Source organism: Aedes albopictus, chromosome 3, assembly GCF_035046485.1.
Source record: "Aedes albopictus strain Foshan chromosome 3, AalbF5, whole genome shotgun sequence".
NCBI classification, from domain to species: domain Eukaryota; kingdom Metazoa; phylum Arthropoda; class Insecta; order Diptera; family Culicidae; genus Aedes; species Aedes albopictus.
In genome coordinates, this window is record NC_085138.1 from 440,598,564 (window position 1) to 440,617,095 (window position 18,532).

At 37.6% G+C, this 18,532-nt stretch overlaps 1 protein-coding gene and 2 long non-coding RNA genes across 12 annotated transcripts in view; 1 reads left to right on the top strand and 2 right to left on the bottom strand.

The window, feature by feature from the left end:
* The window catches only part of LOC134289896 (uncharacterized), an 80,178-nt gene extending 73,454 nt beyond the window's left edge, over nt 1-6,724 (bottom strand). The window contains exon 1 of the long non-coding RNA XR_009998736.1: nt 6,668-6,724. This is a non-coding gene — a long non-coding RNA (uncharacterized LOC134289896). The remainder of the gene's footprint in view (nt 1-6,667) is intronic.
* Nucleotides 1-18,532, top strand: part of LOC109425970 (teneurin-m) — a 649,264-nt gene that overhangs the window by 161,840 nt on the left and 468,892 nt on the right. The gene's annotated exons all lie outside the window — the stretch shown is intronic.
* Nucleotides 599-4,546, bottom strand: LOC134289895 (uncharacterized). Its single transcript, XR_009998735.1, has 2 exons — nt 892-4,546; nt 599-796 (listed from the first exon to the last, which is right to left on the bottom strand). It is a non-coding gene; the product is annotated as an uncharacterized LOC134289895 (long non-coding RNA).

Here is an 18,532-nt window from a genome sequence, read left to right on the forward strand (position 1 = left end):
GAGTATCTGCAGAAGTTTTTCCAGGTTTTTCTTTCAAAGGTTTGATCAGAAAATCAATCCTCCAGGGATTCTTGCAAAAACCATTCCAGGGATTTCCATGCAATCTCCTGTAGGGATTGTTTCAAAAATTTAAAATGAGATTGTTTCAGAAATTTCTCTATGTATTTATACCTCGAAGAGCTTCATTTATCATTTTTATTGATAGTTTTGGCTCACCGAAAAATATCAATAAAAATGATAAAAATCAGTTAACGGTGGTTAACACAACCAACTCTAAGAGCTTTTCCCGAAATTTCTTCGGATATTCTGCAGTAGCTTCTTCAGATATTCTTGCAGTAGTTCATAGATTTGTAAAAAGTAATCCCCTCAGAGATCGCTTTAGGACTTATTTCAGAGATTCCTACAGGCAATCCTTCAGTAATTATGGAGTTCGGTCGAAGATTTTTTTCAGGGTTTCTACCAAAAATTCTTGCAGGAGTTTATGCAGGCATTGCATTTTGAACTATCGAAGACGGGCTTGGTGGTCTAGTGGCTACCGCTTCTGATTCGAATGCAGAAGGTCATGGGTTCAATCCCTGGCCCGTCCTTTTCATCCTACTTTGTATCTTTCTATCCACTTTCTCTCGCTCTCTCTTCTCTACATATACAACTCATGTATATTCATATGTTCATAGCCATCGCTAGAACCAGAAACGAATTGAAAAAAAGTCGTTTCCCTCCCTTCCAACTTCCACTCACAGCACAGTGTATATAACGCCTATAAGTTATGCAACCAAAGCGTGCTGTGCCGCTTGACCTTATTCACCTTTCCCTCCCTTCCAACTTCCACTCACAGCACAGTGTATATAACGCCTATAAGTTATGCAACCAAAACGTGCTGTGCCGCTTGACCTTATTCACCTTATTCACCACACAATCTATCACGAATACTATAAATAACCCTATCCATGGATCGCATCACCGACCCAACGGTGACTCCCAGATCTCCCATCCTTTCCGTCTAACAAATACCCCAGTCCGTGCTGCGTTGTGGGGACGCAGAGTGCTCTCGGTCTCTAGTAGCAACAACCAGTACACTCTAACATTCCTTTCCCTTCCCAGCTGACTATAAGGACTTGGCCGGCGCCGTTATTGATCAAATATGCATGAGCTGCTAAAATTGCACTTTGAGAATAAGTGGAATGTCCCAGCCCCTTATTCAGTTGGATCTCAGTGCAACTGGTACCAGTTCAGATCAATCACAGAGGAGCAACCATTGACATGTATAGTCAGAATTGATCGTTGATCGTTGATCGCATTGCATTTTGAACTATCGAACGATAGCATTACACAGTATTCTAGAAGTTTCCCATTCCAGCTTCGATTCTGGTTACACCCTTGTCCAAAAAAGGCGTGTCGCCAGGAGTGGTGCAAAGGCTTCCTAGAAGCACATATCCTTCGTATGAAGTCAAGAAAACGAAAAGTGGCGCTGAGTTAGTTTTTTTTTTAAGAATCATAGATCAGGGTCACTTTTGAACCTTTTTCAGTGCTTTGCATCATTTTAAATATTTATTTTTATCTATTTTTTAATTGCCTCGGAGATTTTTCCAAACAATCATCCAGGCCTACTTTACTTACCCTAACAGTTCTTCAAAGTTTTTCTTGGAAAGATTTCCTCTTAAAAAATACAAATAATTACGTTAGTAAACCTACAGAATCTCTTCCAGGAATTATTTTAGAAACTTCTTCAGGGATTGATTCAAGAATCCAAGAATTCTTATATAAATTCTTCAGAGATTCTTGCAGAAATTCCTAAATTATTCTGCATGAATTTGTCCATAGATTCTCGATTTCAATGAAACTTCCAGAATATTTTAAAGAAATCTCTCCTGAGGATTCCAACAGAATACCCGTCATCGATGTCACCAGAAATTATTTCTGAAATTGCTGTATTTTTTTTTTAGAAATTCCTCCAATGATTGCTTAAGAAATGGTCTCAAGAGATGAACAAGCTGAATATCTCTATAATAAAGTAATAATAATAATAATTTTGAAAACGTTTCAAGAGTTTTTATCTTCAGGCGCCTTCTTCAGGGATCGATTCAAGAATTCAAGAATTGTTATAGAAATTCTTCAGTGATTCTTGCAGAAATTCCTACATTTTTTGCAAGAATTTGTCCAGAGATTCTCGATTTCAGTGAATCTTCCAGAATATTTTAAAGAGATCTCTCTTGAGGATTCCAACAGAAAAACCGCCAATGATTTCTGCAGAAGTTATTTCTGAAATTGCTGCAAATATTTTTTTTTTAGAAATTCCTTCAATGTTTGCTCCAGAAATTGTCTCAAGAGATGAATCAGCCTAGGGCTGAAAATCTCTATAATATAGTAATTTTAATAATAATCCACAAATTATTACAGCATTTTTTTTTTCTTAAGGCAAAACTGGACGCCTATGGTTTTCCGAAAATCATTTTTTTTTAACTTAGTTCAGAATAGATTTTTGTAAAACGAAAAACATTTTCCATCAGGAAAAACATTCAGCAGATGCTTTGATCCTTCCTGTTTTTCGAAGACATTTAACATAATTTAATAAACAGAAAAAAAAACAAAAACAAAAAAAAATGAGAAAATGCATCCAATTCAAATTTTTCATAAAAACTTTGGAGGCACAATTTTTTTCTCGGATTTCCTAGATTTGTGCTCTCAAAAACGTGAGTTCAAGGGGTTTAAATCGACCATTGAGGCAGACATTTTTCTATCCTCCGATGTTTCATCACAACAGCTTTCCCAGAATTGTCCAAAGTATCTCCAGGATTTATTCCAGGTTTTTATTTCGGATCCTTCAGGGATTTTTGCAGATATTCTTCCAGGGCTTCCTTGTTCAGGGATGCAGTCAGGAATTGAAACAGACATTCTTCAAGAAATTTTCATTGGGCTTGATTCGCTTTTTTTCGTGAATTTTAACTAAGGCTAATTTAGGCTTGCTTCAGAAATTCCCCGTGGTATCCCTCTAAGAACTTCAACAAGGTTTTCTCTGGAAATATTTGCCGGAACTCCTTCAGAGATTCTGCAAAATCTTCCACAGAAATTCCTGCAAAAAATCTAGAATCAGTTATTCCTCCAAATTTTGCTTCAGTACTTATATCAGATTTTTTTTCTGGAATTCCATCAGAGATTCAACTAAGATCAACCTGAGATTTTTACAGAACTTCCTCTAAAGATTCTTCTGTATTTTCTTCCAACGTATCTATTTTGAATTGTCGAACGATAGCATGCCATAGTGTTCTTGGAGTGCCCCTTCTAAACTCTACTGAAACCATCACCGGAATATCCGGATTATCTGACGTAGCAGACATCATTCTCGCCAGAAATAGAAGACCTCCTCGGTTTCTGGTGAGTTTTGAGCTATTTTCTAGGTAATACCTACGAACGGTTAGAACATCTGACGGGGATGATTCAGTGGACTGTGCTCACCACCGTTTGGTACCCTCTGCCTCCGAGATTTATGCTGAGTAAGAGAGTGTTCCGCCCGCGTATAAACATTTAATTTGGGCCTTTCAGTGGTCGGCGGCGGTGGCTCGTCGTCGTCATAACCATAATAGATCTCCCCGGCCACATCGTGAGGTTAGACCCCATCGAAAGGCAGACCCCGTCGTTTTACGCGGCGACGGTGGTCACGCAGCAACTCAGAAGAGTAACTACAAAGGTGTGAACCGAAAAGCTTCACGCGCCCACCTTCACGTTGTTCGCGAGCTGTGGTGGCTCCTAGTATGCTATGATGCTGTGGGTATGACTCAGTTACATCAGACACCGTGTCCGTCCACGTTTAGGACTACACACACGTTCGCGATGCCCTTATTGGGAGGAGGTATAGGACCCCTTCGGCCAGAGACCAGGGAAATAATTCTCACGACCACCGCTCTCGAGTCGACTAATCGGTAGGGGTATAAATCTTCCAATGCACGCGTGTTATCTTCCAATGGTCCAGTGGACGAGCGCACCTCAGAAGACTATTCCCCATTAAGTAATACGGGTCAATTCACATAGAGCGCGTGAGTGCGCAAGTGGCGCGGCCAGTTTCACTAATCACCATTTATGTCCTATCGAGCATTCAACTGTCCGTCCTGTCGAATGATGACGACGACCAAAAAGGCATCAGGAATCGATAGAAGTAAAAGCCGGTCACCAATTCCAATCATACAAGTTGCTGGCTAGAAAAAAAAGTCTCTCTCGCAATGCGCGGTACAATTTATTAGCGGTGGTCGTAAAACTGCCGCCGCCGCCGCCAGTTCAAACGAAATGCTACAAACTCACACGCGCAACCTGTCTTGCGACTGGGCAGAGTAGCTAGTCAGTGAGCTGCATGCAGACAGTCTGTGGTGACATGCATCTCGATGCGCGGCGGTGATGAGTCTTCGATCGGACCCTTTCGTCGATCATCAGTGATGATTAGGGTGAGTCAAAATAGTGAAAATGTGGAATTTCAATTCTTACCCACAGAAATCGGTTTTCTGTTAGTGAATATGATGCTCTGCACATATTAGATCATTTCGTGGTTAGTTACTTATACCTTCGACGAAAGCTTAAATTTTGTAAAAAAAAAACAGAAATTGTATGAAAAAAATCGAAGTAAGCCTTAACAATTTTAAATGAAGGATTTCTAATCCCCATGATGCATGGAGATGATATCAAATTTTCACAAGATTATTCAGAAATTGTAGAATTCCAGATTTTTCCCAAGCAATCATGGGCCACCCTACTATCAATGGACCACGCCGATTCCCAGAGAGATGACGGGAAAGAGGTGTGTGCGGCATGTGCGTAATTAACGTGATCTTGCTCAACTTGTGGCCGTTGCTAGTCGCTCGTCCGCCGAATGACTGTTTGGGTGAATCTCTTGGGACACTACCGACTGTCGTGTCGTCGTTTGATGTGACCCAATTCCTCTATGTTTATTTTACCAGCCCGGTCGCTAGCAATCGAACGTAACCATTATTGGCTTTTTCTCCCAGAGACATTCACTGACTGCACTGGCCCTGTGTGGATGGAAGGAAAGTGATACTTTGATGAGTGGAGTGCTTGTGCGTGTTTACAAACAAACCACTGCGCTGGCGAGTTTATAGGGCCTCGGATCCGGCCGAATCGCAATTTGGTAAACAAACTGACGGGAGTTTGACAACTCTTGAGCAAGTGGGATTTATGTTGGGTGTGGAATTCCCGAGTGCGTTGTTTGGGCTTAAAGGGTGATAGCTCCCATGTCGATTGGCACTTAATGGCGGAAGTGGATTAAGTTTGGAATGTCAAGTAATTAAGTTCAATTTTTATGTCACGAAGGTAAAATTTTAAGCTAATGGTTTTCAGCAAATAAGATGACACAATGCTTTGACCCTTTGGGACAAAAAACCGCATCAAATAGTACATTAAAAATCAATATGTATGGAGTTTGAGAAACCAACAAAATGAATAATAAGGACTGTTCATTTTATAAAGAGGACACCTTATTTGTGTGATATCTTTTTTATTTTTCAATAAAATCATTATCGGTTTTTTGCATACATTTCCATAGCTATTCTACAGTATAGGAAAAATATAACATTATACAAATTGTCCTTAGTTATGGAACTGAAGCGGTTTTCGTTAAAACTCAATAAAACCCCATTTCTCAAAATTCTACACAACTTTCCACATACATAACTTTAAAATTTTCATGAACTTTTCAATGTGTTGGGATCTTATACTATTCTTCTAAAGGTAGAGTGTAATAGTTGGTCAGTAATAATGCACCAAGCATTACACAGCTTGATATAGCGAGTTGCCTTGTTATCAATGAAATTGATAAAAAATACTTATTTAAGTATAGTGATGCAATAACACTACGGAATCAGTTCAAAATTTGTCCAGTATAGAAGAGAATCGCATTCTAAATGATACCGAAGAAAAATATGATTTAAAGTACATTCTTCATCATAAATTTAATACTTAATGATGGCCATAATGAAAAATTGCATACTTTTTGCTCCATAAATGCAACATTTTTATTCTAGAGAAGCTTAATATTATTTATTTTCAGCAAGGTCTGACCCTATGTAATTATATACCTTATTTGAAAATAACTACATGTTAATTTTTATTTTCGACATCATTGTTACGTTGTATTTGCAATAGAGTACATCGTTATTTAGAAGAACCTTCATAGAACGAAGCGGTTTTATCTCCGGTAACTGCCATGAAGCACAGTAACCAAGCCAACAATGCTATCAAGAAGCGGTTTTCTGCATTTGAATTTGCATTATTAGTACTTTCGACTAGATCCATTGAAAACATTCAAAATTTAATATTTTTATACATTTTTGTTTAACAAATAAATTTTATTCTGAAAATCGAGTCCAATTTGTAACTTTAATATCTCAACAACCATTATTCCGATTAGGTTTATATTTTGCCAGAATATGTATCACTCAAACTGCTGCAGCATGGCAAACACTTTTTTGCAATTAAAAACGATACACCGATGTTTTACAGAAATTTTGTGTTTATCTTTAGTTTTTGGGAATTGAAAAATTGATCTCTCGAAACACTTTGCCACATTTCTATGAAGTTCAATAATTTTAAACCAATTTATTTATGGTTATTATCTGCTAATATAATGTACTAAACAACTAACCAAGGCTGCTCAAATTTGAACTACGCGTTTTCTTTTTATAGCCTTGCAAAGTTGTCCTCTTTATAAAATGAACAGTCCTTAAGGGCTACTAAAAGGTCTTCATTGTGCTGGAGTATGTTGATGCAATCGCTCGCACAATGAATGCCGCAAGTACAACTGCGTCGAGCTGAGATCCAGAGATACATACACCTTGTTTTGTGACTTTTGTGTCTTTGTCATGAAAATAAGCCTGTTTCATCACCTACCACAAGGATAAGATGAGGCTGGAGCCTGAGAGTAAAATAGGAAAATTTAGACTAGAGAGCGTTAACACTCGTGCTTCACAACACTTTGATACTGGGACAGTTGGCTCAAGATCAGTGAAATCATACGATGCTCTAGTGCGAGCTAACCCTTTCGTCATTCCATTTGCAGCGATGGAAAAATGCCCATACAATGTGAACAGAGTATGGTAAATTATTAAAAATCACCCCGAATCTTTTCAGGTTTCCTCTTAGCCTTCAAAATACTTCCAATGATTTCTTCCAGAATTCTTTCAAAGACTTGTTTCAGAGAATCCTCTCAAATTAATTGTGGGTTTTTACCCCAGAATTGGTTCAGAAATTCATCCTGGAGACTTCATTCAGCGACATTCCTAGAAATCTTCTAAATATTTCTGCCAAATTTTGTCTAGAAATTTCTCCTCCAAGTGTTGCAGGGCTTTTCACGAAATTCTCATAGGGGTTCCAAATCAAACATTTTCCGATGGTTCTTCCTGGAATTCTTCCAGAAATATCTCTTAGATTTTCCACAGGGATTCCTACCGATAGATTTTTCCTAGATTTTTTTCACTTCCACGGGTTTAGTCCAAAATTATATTAGGTATTCTCGGATTTTTTTTCCACAACTTTCTCATCGTTTTTTTCCTGAAATTGCCGATAAACTCTCAAAAAATTGAACCAGGAATTCTTACAGAAACTCATGTAGGAACTGTTGCAAGAATTGTTTCCGGAATAGTTCCAGAAGTTTTCTCCGGAATACTCACAAAGTGGTTCCACGAGTTCCCAGAATGGTTTCCGGAACTGTTTCAGATGTTTCGCCCGAAAATCTTCATAACATTTCTCCAGGAATTCTTCTAGGAATTTCTCTCAAAATCCCTAAACGGATTCCTTCTGATGGTTTTCCAGAATTCCTCGGGATTTTTTCTTTCTAAAATTGCACAGATTGTTAACGGAACATTTTGGAGAATAAATTCCTAAGTTTTTCTGGGGTTTTCTTCCGAATTTTATTCCAAAAATTCTTTGCGGAACACCTCCTTTTCACGGTTTTTACAGAATTTATTGGATTTTTTCCCGAAATTTTCAAGGGTTGCTTTCTGAATTCTTCCGCGGATTCCTTTCTGAATTCTTCCAAAGATTGGTTTCGGAATACTTTTAGGTATTTTTCTTCGAAAATATTCCAAGGAATATCCTAGGACTTTTTTGGGAATTTCGTGCTAAAGTCTTCCCGCAACTTCTTCCGGGATTATCTCAAAATTCTGTGAAGAATTTATCTAGGATTTCCGAAATTCTGGTTTACATTTACCAGAATTTAAAAAAAGTTTTTTAAATAATTCTTGTAGAAATTTATTTCAGAATTCTTTCAAAGGTTCCTGCCGTATTCCAACGATTTTAACTGCAATTTTACCTGGAATTCTTCCAAATATTCATCTCGGGGTTTTTCCAGAGTACCTGAACTCTTCCATAAATGCAGGAGCATGTTTCAGATTTTTCCAATGCTCCTTTCCAAAAGTCTTGAATGTTCTAATAATTCTTGCCAGAAATCTTCCAGGGACTCATCTTGGGATACTTTCAAGGATTTCCCCTTTGGACGATCCTGAGGAGTTCTTCCTGAAGTTCGTTTCTAAATTCTCCAGAGCATATGCAGGGACTCCTTTCGGAATTCTTACAATTATTTTTATTGGACTTTCCTCCAGAGATTCTTCAAGAGATTCTCCTCGAATTTTTTCCAGCCATTTCACACGGGACTTTCCAAAATTTTCCTAAATTTCTCGCAGAACTTGTCAGAGATTCAACCAGGAATTCTACAACTGATTCATCCTTGAATTGTTCCAAAAATTTCTTCTTGCATTGCTCCAGAGATTTCCCTCGGAATACTCCCAGAGTTTCTTCCCTGCAAGTTTCCACTGTTTTTTTTGCGGCTTCTACCCAGAACTCGTCGAAAATTCTTCCATGGTTTTGTTTTAAGAATATTTACAGGTATTTTTTTCGGAAATATTCCAAGATTTACTCCCAGAATTTTTCTTGGAATTCTTCTGTCCTTAAATCTTTTCGAAACTTCTTCTGGATTTATCTCAGATTTCTTTCAAAAATTGATTTGGGATTTTCTCGGGGATTTCTTCCGATTTTTTTCCTAGGATTCCTCGTGGAAATTTTCCTTGAATTTATTAAGGTTTTTAAGAGTTCTACCAGAGATACATTTGAGTATTCTGTCAAAGATTACCCACGTAATTCTGCCAACGATTTAAACCAGAATTTCACCTGGCATTCTTCCATAAATTGATTCTGAAGTTCTTCCAAGGAATTCTACCAGAACTATTCTAAAAAGATTCAAGCGCATGTTTTAGATTTAACCAATGCTTCTTTCCAAAAATCTTAGTCGGAAATTTCCCAAGGATTCCTGCCACAAATTTTCCAGCGACTCCTCCTGGAACACTTCCAAAGATTTTTCGTGGGGATTTTCCTCCTGAAGTTCCTTTAGGAATTCTTAGCAATTTCCCAGGGACTCCTGTCGGAATTCTTTCAGTCTTTTTTCACGGACTCTCCATCAGAGATCGTTCCAGAGATTCTCCTTGGAATTTTTCCAAAGATTCTTCCCGGTATTTTTCTTTTAATTTCTCTAGAATTTTGTGGCATGGGATCTTCCAAAAATCTTCCATATACATCACTCGCAATTCTGTGAAGATATTTCAATTTTGATTAAAATGTTCTCACTTCGCCCTTTTGCCACCATACCATACCATAGCTGCTTTTGAAAATCTTCCAAAAGGAACACTAGAATCCCGGGGTTACGGCAGAACTCTGGCAATATTTTCGTGAAATCTCTTGGCAAAATTCCATGAGTGTCACTGCCTGACTTCGTGGAAACAACCTATTGAAATTTCTCAACTGCTAACGGAAATTGTTTGAATAATAAGAGGAAAGCTCCGGGAGAAATTCCGCAAGGGATTCTGAGAGCAATTCCAGAAAAATCTCTGGGAGAAATCCAGAGAGCGAATTCTACAATTAAACCTGTGTGAAACTCCTTCAGAAATCTTGAGAGTTTTCCTTGAATTTATATAGGAATTTTCCTCGAAGATTGCCGGAGTTTCTTCTTGGATTTGTCCAGGAGTTTTTGTCAAGATTGTCTAGAGGTTGTCTTGGATTTACTCCTAAAATTCCGCCCGAGATATCCTTCTGATATTCATTTGAGAAAAAAATCATTTCCAGAGATTTCTTTGAAATGTTAAGGATTCCTTCAGGACTTTCAAAAAAAATGTCTTCAAAAGTTCAATTATGAATTTTTTTTTTGCAAGTCCTACAAATTTGGAAAATCTGCCGTGGGTTAATCCAAATAAAGAAATCTTTCAGTAATTCCGACAGGAATTCTTGCAAGGATTTTTTCTATGAAATTACTCTTGTGATTCCATCAGAGAGATCTCCTGGGACATCTTAAGAAAAATTTCATGAATTTTCAAAAAAAAAACAATAGTTTTCAAGAATTTTCAGAACTAATCCAAAATTGTGTAAAACTTTCAAGAATTTTCAACAAATTTCTAAAATTTTATTAAATTTTGGAGAATTTTCAAAAAATTGAAAATAATTTCCAGAATTTTAAAAAACTTTCGAAAACTTCCAATAGTTTTCAAGAAAAAATTAAAAATTTTCAAGAATTTTCAGAATTAATCCAAAAATAATCAAAATATTTCAAGAATTTTCAACAAATTTCTTAAATATTATAAAATTTTGAAGATTTTCAAAATTCCCAGAATTTTCCAAAATTTTCGAAAACTTCCAAGAATTTTCAAGAGCATTCAAAACTTCTCATTAATGTTCAAGAATTTTCAATAATATTAAAAAAATGTTCAATAATTTTCAAGGATTTTAAAATGTTCAAAACTTTTTAAAAATGTTCAGGAAATTTCAAAATTTTTCACAAATATTCAACGATTCTTTGAAAAACTAAAAAAAAATAATAAATTACAAAAGTTTTCAAGAACTTTTAAGAATTTTCAAGAGTTTTATAGAATTTCAAGAATTTTCAAGAATTTCTAGATTTTTCGAGAATTTTCAAGAATTTTATAGAATTTGCAAGAATTTTCAAAAACTTTCAACAATTTTCAAGATCTTTCTTCCAATGAGTGTAATCAATTTCGTACACTGAGGAAGATTACAAGTGGTAGTCTAAATATGTGTATCTGTCAAAGGATAAGTAATCAGGGCGGAAGGTATGAAACTGATTTCACTCATTCGAAGAGGGTATTCTGCTAAGAGGGTTCGAAAAGTCGGTACAAGAATTTTCAAAAAAATTCAAAAGATTTCAAGAATTTTCAAGTTATTTTAAGAATTCTCCAAATTTTTCAGGAACTTTCAAGAATTTTCTAAAAAAAATCAAGAATTATAAATCAATTTTAAAAATTTTAAGGAATTTTCGAGAATTTTTAAGAATTTCCAAGAAAAACAAACATTTTCAATAGTGTTCATGAATTTTCAAGTATTTTCAAACATATTCAAAACTTTTCAATAATGTTTAAGAATTTCCAAGAACTTTCAAAAGTTTTCACAATTTTTCAAGTACAGTCGACTTTCCATGTCTCGATATTGACAGGACCATCGAGGATCGAGATAGGTAGAGATCGAATTGAAGAACCAATTTGTATTGCACTCTTGAATTTGAATTGATTGATTGAACAAATTGAAAAAAAAACCTCAGTAACTAGGAAAAATCGACAACAAACACATATCACTTCGCCTTTTCAGAAAGTTTTGCACCTAGGAAACAAGATCTAGTAACCTGTGGAAGTGGGGATATCGACATATAGAGTAGAGAGATAATCCAGAACAAAAACGAACGAGATCGCATCGAGTTAGGGAGATATCGAGATACTGAGATATCGACATGTAGAGAGAAAAAATTTGTTCAGATTGAAGGAACCGATCAAATCATCGAGAAATGGAAAATCGACTGTATTTTCAAAAAAAATCATAAGTTTTCAAAAAAAAAACAAGAAAACACAAGAATTTGTTGAAAATTTTAAGAATTTTCATGAACTTTCTAAGAAATCAAGATTCTTGAATTCAAGAACTTTGAAGAATTTTTATGAAATTTGAAAAAAATTAAATAATTCAAAGACACTAATTTTGAGAAATTTTGAAATTTTTTGAAAAAACTTGAAGAAATTGGAAGAATTTTCAAGAACTTTTTAAGAATTTTTCAAGAATTTTTAAGAATTTTTAGGAAGTTTTAAGAATTTTTAAGATTTTTTTTAGGAATTTTTAAGATTTTTCAAGAATTTTTAAGAATTCTAAAGCATGTTTAGGAATCTTTAAGAAATTTTAAGAATTTTTAAGATTTCTTAAGAATTTTTAGGAATTTTCAATAATTTTACGTTGGCAATGTAGAATATTCTTGTTAATGTGTTTAAAATCACCGAGCTGTGAAATTTTACCGTACATTCGTTTATGTATTTTCATTATATTTTGAAACCTCAATCTAAGGTCATCTTCTTTTGACAGGTATCGTACTTTTCAAAAAGTTATGTTCTTCCAAGTGTTTTTCCAAATGTGTCTCGTATTTTTTCATACAACTCTCACCAGGAGTTGGACCGAACGTTTTCCATTACGATCAAACATCAAAGCATGCGTCGTCGCCGCCAGCTGATGTTCTCGTAGCTGCAGCGTTGTTTACAATGGCAATCTGTCAAAGATCAACTATAAGCTACAGTGAATCAGATGCATCGGACGTTTTATTTTCGTTTTCCGTCTTCGGGAGACACCACAGGATATGTTTGTTATGTGCCTACCGCGCGCGGTGGCTAACAGCCCGGTGAAAACGCGCCTGGACTGGGAGGTTCACAAATGTCACCCGAAAGAAAGAGCGAGTGCTTCCTGTGTTCCTCCCGCTACGCGCGGGCTTATCTCGGACAGGGAATCATTAATTGTTCGTTTTATGGGTGCATGTTACTAATTGTAAATGCGTTTTTGCCCGTTTCCTTGCCGGTACGGAATCGTGCGTTTACAAAAACAAAGGTTTTATTTTTATGTTTCTGTACTCCGCATGGCTTTTTTTTTCTCTCTCTATTCTTATGGGTGCGCTGTCTTTCGTCAACTCTCGTCGTGCACTTGAAGAAGTTTTATGAACTGCCATGTTTGTTCAGGGCCCTTTTCACATATTTCTCCGTTCGGTCGGTGACTCGCACGGGTACGACGGAACACATTTTTTTGGCAGCCATCCGTCCTCTTCGTTCAGTGTATGTGTGGGTTCCAGCATGTCAATCTTTCTTCCTTCCTTTCAATTTCCGAGAAATGCCCCGAAAGCAAATAAATATAACAAATTGACCGAGGAAAAAATCGTTTCCGTGTGCCATTAGTTAACATAAACATATTTATATTTAATTTAGGACAGCCCTGTTCTTATCTCCGCGCAGGCAGTCGCAAAAGCAAGGCGGGCCACGCAGTACGCAGTAGGTCTTGCTTTGCTGGATTTTGGGTTGCCCCGGGCAACTGTGATTGCGATTGCGGAGCAGAGCAGACCGACGACCGGGACGGACGGGACCCGCATGATGGGTAGCAGCGCAGCTAATTTCGTCGTTCGTTGGACCGAAAACCAACAGAGAAAAAAATTACTTCGTCGCGCGCTAAAGCCATGAGGGTTCTCCATCATCCAACGTCGCGCAGTGTGCCATGAAGCCCGCGCCGCGCGCGCTCGCACACTAATCTGAACTGGGCGAGTAATTGCATGTAATTTCGAAGCGCTCTTTAATTTCCTATCACGGCCTTCTTAGTCTTCGCTGGAGAAACTCTCTCGCCGTCTTAAGGCGAAACTGGAAGCATTTCCTCATTTTTTTGGTTTTTGATTTTTAATAAAATAACGAAGCAATATTTTCAAAATCGGTTTTCGTGCACATGTAAAGTATGGATCAAGGTATCTCCTGATTTTTTCCCTGGTGGAAAAAGTTTTTCGTTTTTGCAGAAACCATTTTTTTGTGAAATTTTGTTTAAAAATGGTTTCTGCAAAAACAAAAAACTTTTTCCACCAGGGAAAAATTCAGTAGATACCTTGATCCATACTTTACATGTGCACGAAAACCGATTTTGAAAATATTGCTTCGCTATTTTATGAAAAATCGAAAACCAAAAAGTGAGGAAATGGATCCAGTTTCGCCTTAATTTTTGGCGCGACACGGGTTCCTACGTTGTGATGTTTTCAGGTAATTAAACTTAAATTACGCTCGTCACCGTCGAAAGTTCAGACTCCAGCGCAGCCAGGTATAGGAAGGTACTACCCGCGGCCGGCAGGTCGAACTTGTAGCGCGTAAGACATCGCCATCGGCCCATGGGAACGTCGGTCGGGTGCCGAAACTGTATCATAAATTTCCCAGTTTGGACATCTCCTAATTTTCGCGCTACATTTACTGCCGGGCTGGGACCTCCCTAGTTAGCACGCTGACGCTGACTGTGGCTGGTTCGCTTGGGTGCTGTTCAACGGTGCGGAAACGATCACTGTTGGCTGGCCGTGGCCATCGATGGAACCGCTGGCTGCTCCTGTGGGACCCATCTAGCGAACCACCTTAGTGTGTGATTAATTAGTCGATATTGTTGAAACAAACGAACGCGAATGCGAATGCGCGTAAGCGAGGAGTGCCCACAGCCGCGTGCGCACGGCTAAATGGGCAACAACGTTTTTCGAGGGAATTTGGGGAACGACACAAACCGAAGAACTTCTTTATCGTGCGTAAGTGCGGAGGGGACGTGATCAACAACAGCAACGACGCGACGGACGGAAGCTTGCCGCCGATGTATTTACGGCTTCATTCGGGGAGGTGGTGGCTGCTGATATGCATTGCTGATGATGATAATGATGGTTGCTCATTAGGTAAAGCTTAATTAGGGAGTATCGCTGGAGTCGGCGAAGGGAACACAATGACAAGAGGGATTTTAAAAACGAATTTTCGGTGAGCTTTAATTTGGTGCTGGTATAATATTAAGAAATGTATCTTTATTAAACTTCCATTTGACAGCTTATGGTTAATAAAACCAACATTCTCACAAATGTTCTGCCCGTCCGAAAGCATTATTAGACAGCATGCGGCAAATCATCTTGGTTGTGTGAAGGAGACAGAACTAAACAATCATCCACTTTTGTGGGGGAATCTTCTATGAAGGCTACCTTGCGAATCCCGAGTGTGCTACCATGCCTCGAGCATATGTGCTTGTCAACAACGTTTTCGTCGAAACCTTTGTCTCTGCACGAACTATCAGAAATGCATATACTGAAGATACCACCAGATTAGGAAATCTGGGATATCTATCCAGAAATTCCTCCACAAGATTTTTTTAAGGGCGGACGGGACGGTCGAGGAAATATCCGCCATTGCTCTGTGGCTACTAAGATGGTAATCTCAGATTCTACTTCATATTTTGCAACAAAAACCTATCATTGTGTATGCTCACTTGCAGTGCATATGCTGATTGATTTTCAACATCTTCAGTGCGATAGAACTCGAGATTACCATCTTCCAAATCTCGAGGCAAATTGTTAGAAAGAGAGGCAAGATAGGAAAAATAACACGGCGTCCCGTTTCACCTTAAGAAACTGCAGGATATTGCTTCTGGAACTCCTGCCGAAAGTTTTTTTTTGATGATTTTTCGAAAATACTGCAAGAGCTCTACCCGGAATCTGTACGGTGGTCTCGGGATTTTGAGAGTTTCTTTTGGGGATTCATTAAAAAGTTGCCACCAGAGTTTTTGCTGGATTTTTCCTGACATGCCTCCTGGAATAACATACGAAATTCATTGCAAGAGTTTCCCAGAGGAATCTCAGAAGGAATTCTGTTGAAACATTACGAGAAATATGGGGAAAACTGTTGGAGAAATCCCAAAAAAACGCCGAAAAACTTCTGGATGTAATTCTGGGAAAATTCTCGGAAACTTTTGGGTGTAATTTCCGGAGGAAATATATAGAAAACGTCGGAAAAAACACTGAAAATCTTTAAGAGAAATCCCGAGAGGAATTCCAAGAGAAATCCTGGAAAGTTTACTGAGAGAAGTGCCTCTAAGAGCTTCTGTAGAAATCTTGAAAAAAATGCCCTCATTCACTGATGTAGCTTACCATCCCGGAAAACTAGTTAGAGAAATCCCTGGCGGAACTTTGGATTAATTTTGGAAGGATATACGGAAGGAACCTTGTGAGAAACTGTGGGATCAATACCGGGAAAACTGCTGGAAGATATTCCGGAAGTGATACCGTAAAAAAACTCTTTCAAAAATCCTGGGAAGAACTTTGGTAGCTATTCCAGAAATAAGTCCTTGAAACTTTGAAAGTTGCACCAGAAGCAATCTCGGACAGAACTACGGGAGCGAATCTGACACAACCTGCAAGGTGGAATTTTGAGAAAAACTCTAGGATAAATCCAAGAAGAAACTCCGGTAAACCTCGAGAAAAACGTTTATAAAAATTCAAGGAAGAGCTCTCTGAATTTGTTCAAGAGGTTTTCCCAGTACTGCTCTTACAGTCCATTACGGAATTTCTTCAAGAGTTCTTCATGCTATTCTTTGAGAAATTTCTGTTAGTACTTCTGTTGAAAATTTCAATCAGTTCTTTCCAGGATGTATGACGGTGACCCTCCAGAGATTTCAGTTATAGATTTCCCAAAAATACTGTCAGAATCAAAAAAAAAAAAAGCTGCTCCCGGAGTTTTTGCTGGAATTTGTCTCGAAATCCTCTAGGAATAACTAATTAATGGGAGAAAAACTTTAAAAAGAATCGATAGAAAAACTGAGAATCTCAGAAATATATTCAGAGTGGGGAGAAATATTAGAGAAATTCCGGGAAGTAGTCTGAAAACGTCCAAGAGAAATCCGCAAAAATCTCGCAAAAACTCCGAGGAAAATAGTTGGGAATTTATCTCGGAATTCTGCTAAGAGAAATTCCGAGAGAGAGAAATTAAATTTAGGAGAGATATCTGTAAGGAATCCCAAAGAAACTTTGAGAACAATACCGTTAAAACTTGTGGAAGGAAGTTGAGGGAGCAGCTCTGCTAAAGATTCCTTCAGATTAAGGTGGAGGATTTTTAGTAGACAGAAATCCCGGAAGTAACATCGGAACTATTTGGAAGTTCCTCTGAGAGCATATCTGGTAAAACCTCAGGATGGAATTACAGAGAGAAACTCTTGGAAAATCCGAAAAGAATAAGTCAAAGAAGATTTCACTAAAAAACGGCGAAAAAAATAAATTCCAGTTAAAATCCAAGGAGAACTCCCGGAAGGAATTCAATGCATAAGTTTTTCTCAGATACTGAAACCCGAAACCGTACTGGCGTTTGTGACCTAAAAAGCATTGAAGTTATCTTTGATTCCAAGTTCTCTTTGACACCTCACATTCAGAGTTTGGAATCAAGAAAGCTTGCAACGTACTTTTGATAAAACTCGTCGTCTTACTCAGAAGTTTTTCAAATGGATTTGCACAACTGTTGCTCGAGCGAAATAAGCATGAGGATGCCTTATGGCAGCAAAATGGCGAAGTGATAACATTCCAATCAAAATTGTGCCACCTCCAAACAATCGCGAGTGAAATTTTTGTTTGTAGACTTCAGGAAAACTCGCCCCCTTAATGCTAGAACTAGGTAACTCGTTTTGGAAAATGCGGATACAAATGGCTGGTAAAACTTATCCTGGTATAAAACAAACTCTTTGTTGGTCTTCAAAATTGAAATAATATGTGTTTTCGGATTTTCAATTGACTAACTTGTGTTTATTGTGGTGCACGTTCAGATATAAACAAATTTCTTGCGATTTCGCAAAACCAGTTACCTAGTTCTAGCATTAAGGGGACGAACTAATGTATAAAATCCGAGAGCAATTTCTATAAAAATGCCAGCAGGAAATTGAGGGGAATTACTGGAAGAATCTCTAGAGTTTGTGAAAAATCACTGGAGAAATTCTTGGAGATGTAAGTTTTTGAGAGATTTACCCAGAAGAATTTCGAGAGGATTTTCTGGAAAACTTCTCTAGAAATTCCAAAAGGAATATCCTTCGAAGTATTCCAAGGGTCCCCATAAGATTTCTGGGAAGAATCCTTTAAAAAAATTCCGAGTACGATATTTGGAAAGAAGGCCTAGAAAATCCATAAGATGTCATTGGAAGATTTCCGCAATGAATCTTTGGAAGAATTTATAAAAAAAACTTTATAAATTTTAGAAAATTTTCACCAGGAATCTTTGGAAGAATTTCGGAAGGAATACCTGAACAAATCCCAGATCAGTTCTTGGAAGAATTCGGAGATGTTTCCAAGATTAATTCCGCGAAGATTACAGGACGAATTTTCTAGAAATATTCCGGAAGTAATCCTTGGAATATTTTTGAAAAGAATACATGGAAGTTTTTCGAGAGCAAACTCAAAAATTAATCCGTGAAAGAGTTCTGAAAGCAATCCGTTGGAAAGTTCGGGAAGAAACCTCCAAAAAATTTCAAATAGAAGCCGTGAGAAAAATACTGGAAATAGTTTATGGAATAAAATCTGAAAGGAAACTGAAGAAAAACTTCGGAAGGGTTCTGATTAGAATTTGAGCAAGAATTTTCCTGGAATGATGGCGAGAGATAGTCCTGGAATCCGTCTAAACAATCAGGAAAGAAACTATGGGAGTATTGCTGG